The sequence below is a fragment of the Oncorhynchus gorbuscha genome, linkage group LG15 (genome assembly GCF_021184085.1).
Source record: "Oncorhynchus gorbuscha isolate QuinsamMale2020 ecotype Even-year linkage group LG15, OgorEven_v1.0, whole genome shotgun sequence".
NCBI lineage: Eukaryota > Metazoa > Chordata > Actinopteri > Salmoniformes > Salmonidae > Oncorhynchus > Oncorhynchus gorbuscha.
Window position 1 is genome coordinate 2,716,176 of NC_060187.1, and position 18,914 is coordinate 2,735,089.

At 42.1% G+C, this 18,914-nt stretch overlaps 1 protein-coding gene across 4 annotated transcripts in view; it reads right to left on the reverse strand.

The window, feature by feature from the left end:
* LOC123996626 (tumor protein 63-like) overlaps positions 1-18,914 on the reverse strand; it is a 97,784-nt gene that overhangs the window by 33,711 nt on the left and 45,159 nt on the right. The window lies entirely within an intron of this gene.

The window sequence follows — 18,914 nt, forward strand, 5'->3', positions numbered from 1 at the left end:
AGACAGAGGACAGGTCAGTACTGCAGAGAGACAAGTTAAAATATACAATATACTAGAATTAATTTAATTAATTAATAGTGAGCTTATAACCAAATATAATCAACACATTATAGATTATAACCTTCAAAACAAATGTCAATAGTACAAGTTAACATCTGTTGCCTAGTAACCCTTCTATTAACAGGCGTAGCAGTGCCTTTAAAAACATCTGTTGCCTAGTAACCCTTCTGTTAACAGGCGTAGCAGTCCATTTAAAAACATCTGTTGCCTAGTAACCCTTCTGTTAACAGGCTTAGCAGTCCCTTTAAAAACATCTGTTGCCTAGTAACCCTTCTGTTAACAGGCGTAGCAGTCCCTTTAAAAACATCTGTTGCCTAGTAACCCTTCAGTTAACAGGTTTAGCAGTGCCTTTAAAAACATCTGTTGCCTAGTAACCCTTTTGTTACAGGCTTAGCAGTGCCTTTAAAAACATCTGTTGCCTAGTAACCCTTCTGTTAACAGGCGTAGCAGTCCCTTTAAAAACATCTGTTGCCTAGTAACCCTTCAGTTAACAGGTTTAGCAGTGCCTTTAAAAACATCTGTTGCCTAGTAACCCTTTTGTTACAGGCTTAGCAGTGCCTTTAAAAACATCTGTTGCCTAGTAACCCTTTTGTTAACAGGCTTAGCAGTGCCTTTAAAAACATCTGTTGCCTAGTAACCCTTCTGTTAATAGGCTTAGCAGTGCCTTTAAAAACATCTGTTGCCTAGTAACCCTTCTGTTAATAGGCTTAGCAGTGCCTTTAAAAACATCTGTTGCCTAGTAACCCTTCTGTTAATAGGCTTAGCAGTGCCTTTAAAAACATCTGTTGCATAGTAACCCTTCTGTTTTTCCCTGGAGCACAGAGGGTTAAAGAGAGGCTTGTGATTATGACACACACACACACACACACACACACACACACACACACACACACACACACACACACACACACACACACACACACACACACACACACACACACACACACACACACACACACACACACACACACACACACACACACACACACACACACACACACACACACACACACACACACACACACACACACTCTCACTCTCACTCTCTCACCATCATCATCATAGGGATTTGTGTTGAGGCCAGGGTGTATGTGGATAGATGATACACACCTAGTTAATGTCTCTTGGTATATAGTGAGCTCCGGGGCAGTAGCCAGGCACTTCCAGAGGTGTGGTGCCGTAATTAACTGCCCTGCCTTCACTCTGGGCCTGGTTTTCACCTCTCATCTTCAAGATTAGGGGACACGACACAGTGTTTCCATTCCGGAGGTTACTTAACTAGCACTTAACTCAGTGACGCTGTGTTGTATTTGGTCGTACTGTATGATGCTGTCTTAACGATGAGGTCAGAGACAAAGATGGGGTTTGCAACATCCTGAACCTTACTTCCTGTCTGACACAGCATCTGACTAAAGTTGATGCATCGACCACAGGAATGGAAGCGTCCTGACAGGAAGTGCTGCGCCACAAACAGCCACTCAGAAGTTGAATCCTGGGTTGGGGCGGTATCCGGATGTTCATACCGTTTCACATTTACATTTACATTTAAGTCATTTAGCAGACGCTCTTATCCAGAGCGACTTACAAATTGGTGCATTCACCTTATGACATCCAGTGGAACAGTCACTTTACAATAGTGCATCTAAATCTTAAAGGGGGGGGGGAGAGGGATTACTTATCCTATTCTGTACCATACCGAATCCACACACAAGGGGCATTATTTAAACTATGATTTATATTGTTTTTTAAGCAACAACAACAAAACTATTTCGGCAACAGGGATCTCAAACCAGGAAGTGGATTGAATGTCTCAGCTGTAACCATGAAGCTTGACAGCAAGCGTCATGCTCTACCAACTGAGCAACACAGGACCTTCCAAATGCATGCCTGGAGCAACCCGAGTCGAATATCATTTATTAGATTTCTTATAGTTATACTTCAATTATACACAGAACAAAAATATAAACTGTTGGTCCCATGTTTCATGATCTGAAATAAAAGATCCCAAGACATTTTCCATACGCACAAAAAAGCTTATTTCTCTCAAATTGTGTGCACAAATTTGTTTGTCCCTGTTAGTGAGCATTTCTCCTTTGCCAAGATAATCCCTACTACACCTGACAGGTGTGGCATATCAATAAGCTGATTATTACACAGGTGCACCTTGTGCTGGGGACTATAAATGGCCACTCTAAATTGTGCCGTTTTGTCACACAACACAATGCCACAGATGTCTCAAGTTTTGAGGGAGCGTACAATTGACATGCTGACTGCCGGAATGTCCACCAGAGCTGTTGTCAGGGAATGTCATGTTAATTTCTCTACCATAAGCCGCATCCAACATCTTTTTACAGAATCTGACAGTATGTCCAACTGGCCTCAAAAACACAGACTACGTGTATGGCGATTTGTGGTTTGCTGATGTCAACAGAGAGCCCCATGGTGGTGGTAGGGTTATGGTATGGGCAGGCATAAGCGACGGCCAATGAACACAATTGCATTTTATCAAAGGCAATTTGAATGCACAGAGATACCGTGACGAGATCCTAAGGTCCATTGTCGTGCCATTCATCCACCTCCATCACCTCATGTTTCAGCATGATCATTTATTTATTTTATTTTATTTATTTGTTATTTTACCAGGTAAGTTGACTGAAAACACATTCTCATTTGCAGCAACGACCTGGGGAATAGCTACAGGGGAGAGGAGGGGGATGAATGAGCCAATTGTAAACTGGGGATTATTAGGTGACCGTGATGGTTTGAGGGCTAGATTGGGAATTTAGCCAGGACACCGTGGTTAACACCCCTACTCTTACGATAAGTGCCATGGGATCTTTAGTGACCTCAGAGAGTCAGGACACCAGGGTTAACACCCCTACCCTTACGATAAAGTGCCATGGGATCTTTAATGACCTCAGAGAGTCAGGACACCAGGGTTAACACCCCTACTCTTACGATAAGTGCCATGGGATCTTTAGTGACCTCAGAGAGTCAGGACACCAGGGTTAACACCCCTACCCTTACGATAAAGTGCCATGGGATCTTTAATGACCTCAGAGAGTCAGGACACCAGGGTTAACACCCCTACTCTTACGATAAAGTGCCATGGGATCTTTAATGACCTCAGAGAGTCAGGACACCAGGGTTAACACCCCTACCCTTACGATAAGTGCCATGGGATCTTTAATGACCTCAGAGAGTCAGGACACCAGGGTTAACACCCCTACCCTTACGATAAGTGCCATGGGATCTTTAATGACCTCAGAGAGTCAGGACACCAGGGTTAACACCCCTACTCTTACGATAAAGTGCCATGGGATCTTTAGTGACCTCAGAGAGTCAGGACACCAGGGTTAACACCCCTACTCTTACGATAAAGTGCCATGGGATCTTTAGTGACCTCAGAGAGTCAGGACACCAGGGTTAACACCCCTACTCTTACGATAAAGTGCCATGGGATCTTTAATGACCTCAGAGAGTCAGGACACCCGTTTAACATCCCATCTGAAAGACGGCACCCTACACAGGGCAATGTCCCCAATCACTGCCCTGGGGCATTGGGATATTATTTAGACCAGAGGAACGAGTGCCTCCTACAGGCCCTCCAACACCACTTCCAGCAGCATCTGGTCTCCCATCCAGGAACTGACCAGGACCAACCCTGCTTAGCTTCAGAGCCAAGCCAGCAGTGGTATGCAGGGTGGTATGCTGCTGGCCAGGACCAACCCTGCTTAGCTTCAGAGCCAAGCCAGCAGTGGTATGCAGGGTGGTATGCTGCTGGCCAGGACCAACCCTGCTTAGCTTCAGAGCCAAGCCAGCAGTGGTATGCAGGGTGGTATGCAGGGTGGTATGCAGGGTGGTATGCTGCTGACCAGGACCAACCCTGCTTAGCTTCAGAGCCAAGCCAGCAGTGGTATGCAGGGTGGTATGCTGTTGACCAGGGCCAACCCTGCTTAGCTTCAGAAGCAAGCCAGCAGTGGTATGCAGGGTGGTATGCAGGGAGGTATGCAGGGTGGTATGCTGCTGGTATATTGCACGGCCCCATGTCACAAGGATCTGTACTTATTTCCTGGAAGCTGAAAATGTCCCAGTTCTTCCATGGCCTGCATACTGACCAGACATGTCAGCCATTGAGCATGTTTGGGATGCTCTGGATCGACATGTACGACAGCGTGTTCCAGTTCCCGCCAATAACCAACAACTTCACACAGCCATTGAAGAGGAGTGGGACAACATTCAACAGGCCACAATAGATGAAGGAGATGTGTTGCACACCCCTACTCATTTTTAAAGGTATCGGTGACCAACAGATGCATATCTGTATTCCCAGTCATGTGAAATCCATAGATTAGGGCCTGATGCATTTATTTAAAGTATACTGATTTCCCCATATGAACTGTAACTCAGTCAAATCTTTGAAATGGTAAGATGTTGAGTTCACATTTTTGTTCAGTGTAGTTATTAGCAGTGTATTTGGAAATACCCCGGTATAAACAGGAAATTGGCCAAACCTAGTTGAGTGATTCACAAAGTCCTACCTATCTACTGTACAGAAAGTGACACTCAGAGGAAGTTGCTCACCTTCAGGCATTTCAAACAAACCCGTACAGTCATAAATAATGCATGTGCTTTCTGCCTGACTGGCACTTTAAGAAAGAGAAAGAACGCAGTCAGAAAGAAAATACTAAATTGCTTCTTCCAGCCATGACCATGCTGACGAAACAAAAGTTTCAGATCTGTACCACTACTACTAGTACTACTGCTGCTACTACTAATACTACAACTACTAATACTACTACTACCACTACTACTAGTACTACTGCTGCTACTACTAATACTACAACTACTAATACTACTACTACCACTACTACTAGTACTACTGCTGCTACTACTAATACTACAACTACTAATACTACTACTACCACTACTACTAGTACTACTGCTGCTACTACTAATACTACAACTACTAATACTACTACTACCACTACTACTAGTACTACTGCTGCTACTACTACTACAACTACTAATACTACTACTACCACTACTACTAGTACTACTGCTGCTACTACTACTACAACTACCACTACTACTAGTACTACTACTGTTACTACTACTGTTACTACTACTGTTATTACTACTGTTACTACTACTGTTATTACTCCTACTCCTACTACCACTACTACTACTATTACTACTGTCACTACTACTACTGTTATTACTCTTACTCCTACTACCACTACTACTACTACTACTACTGTCACTACTACTACTGTTACTACTACTGTTACTACTACTATTACTACTACTAGTACTACTGCTGCTACTACTACTACTACAACTACCACTACTACTAGTACTACTACTGTTACTACTACTGTTACTACTACTACCACTACTACTAGTACTACTACTGTTACTACTACTACTACTGTTACTACTACTACTACTGTTACTACTACTACTACTACAACTACCACTACTACTAGTACTACTACTGTTACTACTACTGTTACTACTACTACCACTACTACTAGTACTACTGCTGCTACTACTACTACTACTACCACTACTACTAGTACTACTGCTGTTACTACTACTACTACTACTACTACTACTACTACTATTACTATTACTACTACTACTGTTACTACTACTGTTACTACTACTGTTACTACTACTACTACTACTGTTACTACTACTGTTACTACTACTGTTACTACTACTACTGTTACTACTACTACTACTACTACTACTGTTACTACTACTACTACTGTTACTACTACTACTACTACAACTATCACTACTACTAGTACTACTACTGTTACTACTACTGTTACTACTACTACCACTACTACTAGTACTACTGCTGCTACTACTACTACCACTACTACTAGTACTACTACTGTTACTACTACTACTACTGCTGTTACTACTACTACTACTACTACTACTACTACTATTACTACTACTATTACTACTACTACTACTGTTACTACTACTGTTACTACTACTGTTACTACTGTTACTACTACTACTACTACTACTGTTATTACTACTGTTACTACTACTGTTACTACTACTACTGTTACTACTACTGTTACTACTACTACTACTGTTACTACTACTACTACTACTGTTACTACTACTACTACTACATCTACCACTACTACTAGTACTACTACTGTTACTACTACTGTTACTACTACTACCACTACTACTAGTACTACTGCTGCTACTACTACTACTACTGTTACTACTACTACTACTGTTACTACTACTACTACTGCTGTTACTACTACTACTACTACTATTACTACTATTACTACTACTACTGTTACTACTACTGTTACTACTACTGTTACTACTACTGTTACTACTGTTACTACTACTGTTACTACTACTACTGTTACTACTACTGTTACTACTACTACTGTTACTACTACTGTTACTACTACTACTACTACTACTGTTACTACTACTACTACTATTGTTACTACTACTACTACTACATCTACCACTACTACTAGTACTACTACTGTTACTACTACTGTTACTACTACTACTACTACTGTTACTACTACTGTTACTACTACTGTTACTACTACTGTTACTACTACTACTGTTACTATTACTGTTACTACTACTACTACTACTGTTACTACTACTACTACTGTTACTACTACTACTGTTACTACTACTGTTACTACTACTACTACTACTGTTACTACTACTGTTACTACTACTACTACTGTTACTACTGTTACTACTACTACTACTGTTACTACTGTTACTACTACTACTACTGTTACTACTACTACTACTGTTACTACTACTACTACTGTTACTACTACTACTACTACTGTTACTACTACTGTTACTACTACTGTTACTACTACTGTTACTACTACTGTTACTACTACTGTTACTACTACTGTTACTACTACTACTACTACTGTTACTACTACTACTACTATTGTTACTACTACTACTACTACATCTACCACTACTACTAGTACTACTACTGTTACTACTACTGTTACTACTACTACTACTACTACTGTTACTACTACTGTTACTACTACTGTTACTACTACTACTGTTACTACTACTGTTACTACTACTACTACTACTGTTACTACTACTACTACTACTGTTACTACTACTACTGTTACTACTACTACTGTTACTACTACTACTAATAATAATAATAATATATGCCATTTAGCAGACGCTTTTATCCAAAGCTACTTACAGTCATGTGTGCATACATTCTACGTACTGGTCCCGAATCGAACCCACTACCCTGGCGTTACAAGCGCCATGCTCTACCAACTGAGCTACACTGTTACTACTACTTTTACTACTGCTACTACTACTACTACTACTACTACTACTACTGTTACTACTACTACTGTTACTACTACTGTTACTACTACTACTACTGTTACTACTACTACTACTACTGTTACTACTACTACTACTACATCTACCACTACTACTAGTACTACTACTGTTACTACTACTGTTACTACTACTACCACTACTACTAGTACTACTGCTGCTACTACTACTACTACTGTTACTACTACTACTACTGCTGTTACTACTACTACTACTACTATTACTACTACTATTACTACTACTATTACTACTACTACTACTACTACTGTTACTACTACTGTTACTACTACTGTTACTACTACTGTTACTACTGTTACTACTACTGTTACTACTACTACTGTTACTACTACTGTTACTACTACTACTGTTACTACTACTGTTACTACTACTACTACTACTACTGTTACTACTACTACTACTATTGTTACTACTACTACTACTACTACATCTACCACTACTACTAGTACTACTACTGTTACTACTACTGTTACTACTACTACTACTACTGTTACTACTACTGTTACTACTACTGTTACTACTACTGTTACTACTACTACTGTTACTATTACTGTTACTACTACTACTACTACTGTTACTACTACTACTACTGTTACTACTACTACTGTTACTACTACTGTTACTACTACTACTACTACTGTTACTACTACTGTTACTACTACTACTACTGTTACTACTGTTACTACTACTACTACTGTTACTACTGTTACTACTACTACTACTGTTACTACTACTACTACTGTTACTACTACTACTACTGTTACTACTACTACTACTACTGTTACTACTACTGTTACTACTACTGTTACTACTACTGTTACTACTACTGTTACTACTACTGTTACTACTACTGTTACTACTACTACTACTACTGTTACTACTACTACTACTATTGTTACTACTACTACTACTACATCTACCACTACTACTAGTACTACTACTGTTACTACTACTGTTACTACTACTACTACTACTGTTACTACTACTGTTACTACTACTGTTACTACTACTACTGTTACTACTACTGTTACTACTACTACTACTACTGTTACTACTACTACTACTACTGTTACTACTACTACTGTTACTACTACTACTGTTACTACTACTACTAATAATAATAATAATATATGCCATTTAGCAGACGCTTTTATCCAAAGCGACTTACAGTCATGTGTGCATACATTCTACGTATGGGTGGTCCCGGGAATCGAACCCACTACCCTGGCGTTACAAGCGCCATGCTCTACCAACTGAGCTACACTGTTACTACTACTTTTACTACTGCTACTACTACTACTACTACTACTACTACTACTGTTACTACTACTACTGTTACTACTACTGCTTCTACTACTACTACTACTACTGTTACTACTACTACTACTACTACTACTACTGTTACTACTGTTACTACTACTATTACTACTATTACTACTGTTACTACTACTATTACTACTGTTACTACTACTATTACTACTGTTACTACTGTTACTACTACCTTTACTACTGTTACTACTACTGTTACTACTACTGTTACTACTACTACTGTTACTACTACTGTTACTACTACTGTTACTACTACTACTGTTACTACTACTCCTACTACTACTACTCCTACTACTACTACTACTACTGTTACTACTACTACCTCTGTGTAAGCACTATGCACTAACTCTATGTGTCCCAAATGGCACCATTTATAGTGCACTACATTTCCAAAACCCTTTGGTCAAAAGTAGTGCACTATATTGCGAATAGGGCTCCATTTGGGACAGACATTGTGTAATCCCTCCAGTGAAGGAGACATGGAAAAACACAAGAGAAGGAAAAAGTGTCCTGCCAGGTTGGCATTTGAAATGGAACAATTATTGTGTGAAGATTGTGAAAACATCCCGGGGCCAGTGTTTGTGTTCTAAAAACAATTCCACAGTAAATTCCATCTCTGTTAAGCTGTGTTGCTGTGAAAGCATCTGTCTAGGATGACTTTTAATATTCTTACACAAGCAGGCAAGGATACGTCTCATCTCCTCTCCTCTCCAGGATGACCCCTCTAGCTAGCAAACCAAACGAACCTCATTGTGAAGCAGTCCTCTACAACAGGATGAATAGACTTCTGTAGTACACTACTCTGGCACTGCTCTAAGACAACAGTTTAAAGTGGCTAGTGATATATTTTACATCAATTCCCATTATTAAAGTGGCTGGAGTTGAGTCAGTGTGTTGGCAGCGGCCACTCAATGTTAGTGGTGGCTGTTTAACAGTCTGATGGCCTTGAGATAGAAGCTGTTTTTCAGTTCTCGGTCCCTGATTTGATGCACCTGTACTGACCTCGCCTTCTGGATGATAGCGGGGTGAACAGGCAGTGGCTCGGGTGGTTGTCGTCCTTGATGATCTTTATGGCCTTCCTGTGACATCGGGTGGTGTAGGTGTCCTGGAGGGCAGGTAGTTTGCCCCCGGTGATGCGTTGTGCAGACCTCACTACCCTCTGGAGAGCCTTACGGTTGAGGGCGGAGCAGTTGCCGTACCAGGCGATGATGCAGCCCGACAGGATGCTCTCGATTGTGCATCTGTAGAAGTTTGTGAGGGCTTTTGGTGACAAGCCAATTTTCTTCAGCCTCCTGAGGTTGAAGAGGCGCTCCTGCGCCTTCTTCACGATGCTGTCTGTGTGGGTGGACCAATTCAGTTTGTCTGTGATGTGTATGCCGAGGAACTTAAAACTTACTACCCTCTCCACTACCCTCTCCACTACTGTCCCATCGATGTGGATAGGGGGTGCTCCCTCTGCTGTTTCCTGAAGTCCACAATTATCTCCTTAGTTTTGTTCACGTTGAGTGTGAGGAATGCAGATGTGGCCAGGGCAATAAATTGCAATGTCCCTACTGTGAGACGCCTAAGACAGCACTACAGGGAGACAGGAGGGACAGCTGATCGTCCTCACTGTGGCAGACCAAGTGTAACAACACCTGCACAGGATCGGTACGTCCGAACATCACACCTGTGGGACAGGTATAGGATGGCAACAACAACTGCCCGAACTACACCAGGAACGCACAATCCCTCCATCAGTGCTCAGACTGTCCGTAATAGGCTGAGAGAGGCTGGACTGAGGGCTTGTAGGCCTGTTGTAAGGCAGGTCCTCACCAGACATCACCGACAACAACCTTGCCTATGGACGCAAACCCACCGTCGCTGGACCAGACAGGACTGGCAAAAAGTGCTCTTCACTGACGAGTCGCGGTTTTGTCTCACCAGGGGTGCCGGATTCGTGTTTATTGTTGAAGAAATGAGCGTTACACTGGGACCTGTTGGATCGGAGGGTGAGGGCCAGGGCCATTCCTCCAAGAAATTAGCCTTACACTGGGACCTTGTGGATCGGAGGGTGAGGGCCAGGGCCATTCCTCCAAGAAATGAGCGTTACACTGGGACCTTGTGGATCGGAGGGTGAGGGCCAGGGCCATTCCTCCAAGAAATGAGCGTTACACTGGGACCTGTTGGATCGGAGGGTGAGGGCCAGGGCCATTCCTCCAAGAAATGAGCGTTACACTGGGACCTGTTGGATCGGAGGGTGAGGGCCAGGGCCATTCCTCCAAGAAATGAGCGTTACACTGGGACCTGTTGGATCGGAGGGTGAGGGCCATTCCTCCAAGAAATGAGCGTTATTCCTCAGAGAGAGAGAGAGAGAGAGAGAGAGAGAGAGAGAGAGAGAGAGAGAGAGAGAGAGAGAGAGAGAGAGAGAGAGAGAGAGAGAGAGAGAGAGAGAGAGAGAGAGAGAGAGAGAGAGAGAGAGAGAGAGAGAGAGAGAGAGAGAGAGAGAGAGAGAGAGAGAGAGAGAGAGAGAGAGAGAGAGAGAGAGAGAGAGAGAGAGAGAGAGAGAGAGAGAGAGAGAGAGAGAAATTGACAAATTGACCATTTGTTTTGCTAAGGGCAACCGAGATATGAATCAAAGTATTCTCAGTATCTGCCACGTTCAAGGCAGAAGATAATAGTTGTTTTAAGACTGCTGACATTGCATACTGTAGAGACACACACACAGCCAGACAGATGAAGATAAACCATCCCAGCCCTCAAGCCACAAACTTTGAGCAACTATGTTTGCTCAGGAGCTGCTGAAAGGTTAAAACACACACACACACACACACACACACACACACACACACACACACACACACACACACACACACACACACACACACACACACACACACACACACACACACACACACACACACACACGCACACACGCACACACGCACACACGCACACACGCACACACGCACACACGCACACACGCACACACACACACACACACACAAGCTTGCAGCAGTTGACTGATGTGCTCAAGTGGCTCTCCTCCTCTCTTCTCGTCTCCCAGGCAGGGTGCGGTCCTCTCTCATGTGTTACTATGTAATTATGAGCCATTCACTGGTCACAATGTAAATTACACACACAGCGAAAACACTACTTAATCACAATGCCTACGTCCAAAATGGCACCCTATTCCCTATATAGCACACTTCTTTAGATCAGGGAACATGTGATGTCATTTAAACATAACACTTAACTACGCCTTAAAGTAGGGTAGCAGAGTCATAGCTCTATAGTAGGGTAGCAGAGTCATAGCTCTATAGTAGGGTAGCAGAGTCATAGCTCTATAGTAGGTTAGCAGAGTCATAGCTCTATAGTAGGGTAGCAGAGTCATAGTTATATAGTAGGGTAACAGAGTCATACCTCTATAGTAGGGTAGCAGAGTCATACCTCTATAGTAGGGTAGCAGAGTCATAGTTATATAGTAGGGTAGCAGAGTCATAGCTCTATAGTAGGGTAGCAGAGTCATAGCTATATAGTAGGGTAGCAGAGTCATACCTCTATAGTAGGGTAGCAGAGTCATACCTCTATAGTAGGGTAGCAGAGTCATAGCTCTATAGTAGGGTAGCAGAGTCATAGTTATATAGTAGGGTAACAGAGTCATACCTCTATAGTAGGGTAGCAGAGTCATATCTCTATAGTAGGGTAGCAGAGTCATAGTTATATAGTAGGGTAGCAGAGTCATAGTTCTATAGTAGGGTAGCAGAGTCATAGCTATATAGTAGGGTAGCAGAGTCATACCACTATAGTAGGGTAGCAGAGTCATACCTCTATAGTAGGTTAGCAGAGTCATACCAATATAGTAGGGTAGCAGAGTCATACCTTTATAGTAGGGTAACAGAGTCATACCTCTATAGTAGGGTAGAAGAGTCATAGTTATATAGTAGGGTAGCAGAGTCATACCTCTATAGTAGGGTAGCAGAGTCATACCTCTATAGTAGGGTAGCAGAGTCATACCTCTATAGTAGGGTAGCAGAGTCATAGTTATATAGTAGGGTAGCAGAGTCATACCTCTATAGTAGGGTAGCAGAGTCATACCTCTATAGTAGGGTAGCAGAGTCATACCTCTATAGTAGGGTAGCAGAGTCATACCTCTATAGTAGGGTAGCAGAGTCATAGTTATATAGTAGGGTAGCAGAGTCATACCTCTATAGTAGGGTAGCAGAGTCATACCTCTATAGTAGGGTAGCAGAGTCATACCTCTATAGTAGGGTAGCAGAGTCATAGTTATATAGTAGGGTAGCAGAGTCATACCTCTATAGTAGGGTAGCAGAGTCATACCTCTATAGTAGGGTAGCAGAGTCATAGTTATATAGTAGGGTAGCAGAGTCATAGTTATATAGTAGGGTAGCAGAGTCACAGTTATATAGTAGGGTAGCAGAGTCATACCTCTATAGTAGGGTAGGAGAGTCATACCTCTATAGTAGGGTAGCAGAGTCATACCTCTATAGTAGGGTAGCAGAGTCATAGTTATATAGTAGGGTAGCAGAGTCATACCTCTATAGTAGGGTAACAGAGTCATACCTCTATAGTAGGGTAGCAGAGTCATACCTCTATAGTAGGTTAGCAGAGTCATAGTTATATAGTAGGGTAGCAGAGTCATACCTCTATAGTAGGTTAGCAGAGTCATAGTTATATAGTAGGGTAGCAGAGTCATAGTTATATAGTAGGGTAGCAGAGTCATACCTCTATAGTAGGGTAGCAGAGTCATACCTCTATAGTAGGGTAGCAGAGTCATACCTCTATAGTAGGGTATCAGAGTCATAGTTATATAATAGGTTAGAAGAGGCATAGTTATATAGTAGGGTAGCAGAGTCATAGCTCTGTAGTAGGGTAGCAGAGTCATACCTCTATAGTAGGGTAGCAGAGTTATACCTCTGTAGTAGGGTAGCAGAGTCATACCTCTATAGTAGGGTAGCAGAGTCATACCTCTATAGTAGGGTAGCAGAGTCATAGTTATATAGTAGGGTAGCAGAGTCATAGTTATATAGTAGGGTAGCAGAGTCATAGTTATATAGTAGGGTAGCAGAGTCACACCTCTATAGTAGGGTAGCAGAGTCATACCTCTATAGTAGGGTAGCAGAGTCATACCTCTATAGTAGGGTAGCAGAGTCATACCTCTATGGTAGGGTAGCAGAGTCATACCTCTATGGTAGGGTAGCAGAGTCATACCTATATAGTAGGGTAGCAGAGTCATACCTCTATAGTAGGGTAGCAGAGTCATACCTCTATAGTAGGGTAGCAGAGTCATAGTTATATAGTAGGGTAGCAGAGTCATACCTCTATAGTAGGGTAGCAGAGTCATACCTCTATAGTAGGGTTGCAGAGGAATACCTCTATAGTAGGGTAGCAGAGTCATACCTCTATAGTAGGGTAGCAGAGTCATAGTTATATAGTAGGGTAGCAGAGTCATAGTTATATAGTAGGGTAGCAGAGTCATACCTCTATAGTAGGGTAGCAGAGTCATAGCTCTGTAGTAGGGTAGCAGAGTCATACCTCTGTAGTAGGGTAGCAGAGTCATAGTTATGTAGTAGGGTAGCAGAGTCATAGTTATATAGTAGGGTAGCAGAGTCATACCTCTATATTAGGGTAATAGAGTCATACCTCTATAGTAGGGTAGCAGAGTCATACCTCTATAGTAGGTTAGCAGAGTCATAGTTATATAGTAGGGTAGCAGAGTCATACCTCTATAGTAGGGTAACAGAGTCATACCTCTATAGTAGGGTAGCAGAGTCATAGTTATATAGTAGGGTAGCAGAGTCATACCTCTATAGTAGGGTAGCAGCGTCATACCTCTATGGTAGGGTAGCAGAGTCATACCTCTGTAGTAGGGTAGCAGAGTCATACCTCTATAGTAGGGTAGCAGAGTCATAGTTATATAGTAGGGTAGCAGAGTCATAGTTATAAAGTAGGGTAGCAGAGTCATACCTCTATAGTAGGGTAGCAGAGTCATAGCTCTGTAGTAGGGTAGCAGAGTCATACCTCTGTAGTAGGGTAGCAGAGTCATAGTTATGTAGTAGGGTAGCAGAGTCATAGTTATATAGTAGGGTAGCAGAGTCATAGCTCTGTAGTAGGGTAGCAGAGTCATAGCTCTGTAGTAGGGTAGCAGAGTCATACCTCTATAGTAGGGTAGCAGAGTCATACCTCTATAGTAGGGTAACAGAGTCATACCTCTATAGTAGGGTAGCAGAGTCATACCTCTATAGTAGGTTAGCAGAGTCATAGTTATATAGTAGGGTAGCAGAGTCATACCTCTATAGTAGGGTAACAGAGTCATACCTCTATAGTAGGGTAGCAGAGTCATAGTTATATAGTAGGGTAGCAGAGTCACAGTTATATAGTAGGGTAGCAGAGTCATACCTCTATAGTAGGGTAGGAGAGTCATACCTCTATAGTAGGGTAGCAGAGTCATACCTCTATAGTAGGGTAGCAGAGTCATACCTCTATAGTAGGGTAGCAGAGTCATACCTCTATAGTAGGGTAACAGAGTCATACCTCTATAGTAGGTTAGCAGAGTCATAGTTATATAGTAGGGTAGCAGAGTCATAGTTATATAGTAGGGTAACAGAGTCATACCTCTATAGTAGGGTAGCAGAGTCATAGTTATATAATAGGTTAGAAGAGGCATAGTTATATAGTAGGGTAGCAGAGTCATAGCTCTGTAGTAGGGTAGCAGAGTCATACCTCTATAGTAGGGTAGCAGAGTTATACCTCTGTAGTAGGGTAGCAGAGTCATACCTCTATAGTAGGGTAACAGAGTCATACCTCTATAGTAGGGTAGCAGAGTCATAGTTATATAGTAGGGTAGCAGAGTCATACCTCTATAGTAGGGTAGCAGCGTCATACCTCTATAGTAGGGTAGCAGAGTCATACCTTTATAGTAGGGTAGCAGAGTCATACCTTTATAGTAGGGTAGCAGAGTCATACCTCTAGTAGGGTAGCAGAGTCATACCTCTATAGTAGGGTAGCAGAGTCATACCGCTATAGTAGGGTAGCAGAGTCATAGTTATATAGTAGGGTAGCAGAGTCATACCTCTATAGTAGGGTAGCATAGTCATACCTCTATAGTAGGGTTGGAGAGGAATACCTCTATAGTAGGGTAGCAGAGTCATACCTCTATATTAGGGTAGCAGAGTCATACCTCTATAGTAGGGTAGCAGAGTCATAGTTATATAGTAGGGTAACAGAGTCATACCTCTATAGTAGGGTAGCAGAGTCATAGTTATATAGTAGGGTAGCAGAGTCATAGTTATATAGTAGGGTAGCAGAGTCATACCTCTATAGTAGGGTAGCAGAGTCATAGTTATATAGTAGGGTAGCAAAGTCATACCTCTATAGGAGGGTAGCAGAGTCATAGTTATATAGTAGGGTAGCAGAGTCATACCTCTATATTAGGGTAGCAGAGTCATAGCTCTGTAGTAGGGTAGCAGAGTCATACCTCTGTAGTAGGGTAGCAGAGTCATAGTTATGTAGTAGGGTAGCAGAGTCATAGTTATATAGTAGGGTAGCAGAGTCATAGCTCTGTAGTAGGGTAGCAGAGTCATGCCTCTATAGTAGGGTAGCAGAGTCATAGTTATATAGTAGGGTAGCAGAGTCATACCTCTATAGTAGGGTAACAGAGTCATACCTCTATAGTAGGGTAGCAGAGTCATACCTCTATAGTAGGTTAGCAGAGTCATAGTTATATGGTAGGGTAGCAGAGTCATACCTCTATAGTAGGGTAACAGAGTCATACCTCTATAGTAGGGTAGCAGAGTCATAGTTATATAGTAGGGTAGCAGAGTCATACCTCTATAGTAGGGTAACAGTCATACCTCTATAGTAGGGTAGCAGAGTCATACCTCTATAGTAGGGTAGGAGAGTCATACCTCTATAGTAGGGTAGCAGAGTCATACCTCTATAGTAGGGTAGCAGAGTCATACCTCTATAGTAGGGTAACAGAGTCATACCTCTATAGTAGGGTAGCAGAGTCATAGTTATATAGTAGGGTAGCAGTCATAGTTATATAGTAGGGTAGCAGAGTCATACCTCTATAGTAGGGTAGCAGAGTCATAGTTATATAGTAGGGTAGCAGAGTCAGACCTCTATAGTAGGGTAGCAGAGTCATAGCTCTGTAGTAGGGTAGCAGAGTCATACCTCTGTAGTAGGGTAGCAGAGTCATAGTTATGTAGTAGGGTAGCAGAGTCATAGTTATATAGTAGGGTAGCAGAGTCATAGCTCTGTAGTAGGGTAGCAGAGTCATACCTCTATAGTAGGGTAGCAGAGTCATAGTTATATAGTAGGGTAGCAGAGTCATACCTCTATAGTAGGGTAACAGAGGCATTCCTCTATAGTAGGGTAGCAGAGTCATACCTCTGTAGTAGGGTAGCAGAATCATAGTTATGTAGTAGGGTAGCAGAGTCATAGTTATATAGTAGGGTAGCAGAGTCATAGCTCTGTAGTAGGGTAGCAGAGTCATGCCTCTATAGTAGGGTAGCAGAGTCATAGTTATATAGTAGGGTAGCAGAGTCATACCTCTATAGTAGGGTAACAGAGTCATACCTCTATAGTAGGGTAGCAGAGTCATACCTCTATAGTAGGTTAGCAGAGTCATAGTTATATGGTAGGGTAGCAGAGTCATACCTCTATAGTAGGGTAACAGAGTCATACCTCTATAGTAGGGTAGCAGAGTCATAGTTATATAGTAGGGTAGCAGAGTCATACCTCTATAGTAGGGTAACAGTCATACCTCTATAGTAGGGTAGCAGAGTCATACCTCTATAGTAGGGTAGGAGAGTCATACCTCTATAGTAGGGTAGCAGAGTCATACCTCTATAGTAGGGTAGCAGAGTCATACCTCTATAGTAGGGTAGCAGAGTCATACCTCTATAGTAGGGTAACAGAGTCATACCTCTATAGTAGGTTAGCAGAGTCATAGTTATATAGTAGGGTAGCAGAGTCATAGTTATATAGTAGGGTAACAGAGTCATACCTCTATAGTAGGGTAGCAGAGTCATAGTTATATAATAGGTTAGAAGAGGCATAGTTATATAGTAGGGTAGCAGAGTCATAGCTCTGTAGTAGGGTAGCAGAGTCATACCTCTATAGTAGGGTAGCAGAGTTATACCTCTGTAGTAGGGTAGCAGAGTCATACCTCTATAGTAGTGTAACAGAGTCATACCTCTATAGTAGGGTAGCAGAGTCATAGTTATATAGTAGGGTAGCAGAGTCATACCTCTATAGTAGGGTAGCAGTGTCATACCTCTATAGTAGGGTAGCAGAGTCATACCTATATAGTAGGGTAGCAGAGTCATACCTTTATAGTAGGGTAGCAGAGTCATACCTATAGTAGGGTAGCAGAGTCATACCGCTATAGTAGGGTAGCAGAGTCATAGTTATATAGTAGGGTAGCAGAGTCATACCTCTATAGTAGGGTAGCATAGTCATACCTCTATAGTAGGGTTGGAGAGGAATACCTCTATAGTAGGGTAGCAGAGTCATACCTCTATATTAGGGTAGCAGAGTCATACCTCTATAGTAGGGTAGCAGAGTCATAGTTATATAGTAGGGTAACAGAGTCATACCTCTATAGTAGGGTAGCAGAGTCATAGTTATATAGTAGGGTAGCAGTCATAGTTATATAGTAGGGTAGCAGAGTCATACCTCTATAGTAGGGTAGCAGAGTCATAGTTATATAGTAGGGTAGCAGAGTCAGACCTCTATAGTAGGGTAGCAGAGTCATAGCTCTGTAGTAGGGTAGCAGAGTCATACCTCTGTAGTAGGGTAGCAGAGTCATAGTTATGTAGTAGGGTAGCAGAGTCATAGTTATATAGTAGGGTAGCAGAGTCATAGCTCTGTAGTAGGGTAGCAGAGTCATACCTCTATAGTAGGGTAGCAGAGTCATAGTTATATAGTAGGGTAGCAGAGTCATACCTCTATAGTAGGGTAACAGAGGCATTCCTCTATAGTAGGGTAGCAGAGTCATACCTCTATAGTAGGTTAGCAGAGTCATAGTTATATAGTAGGGTAGCAGAGTCATAGTTATATAGTAGGGTAGCAGAGTCATACCTCTATAGTAGGGTAGC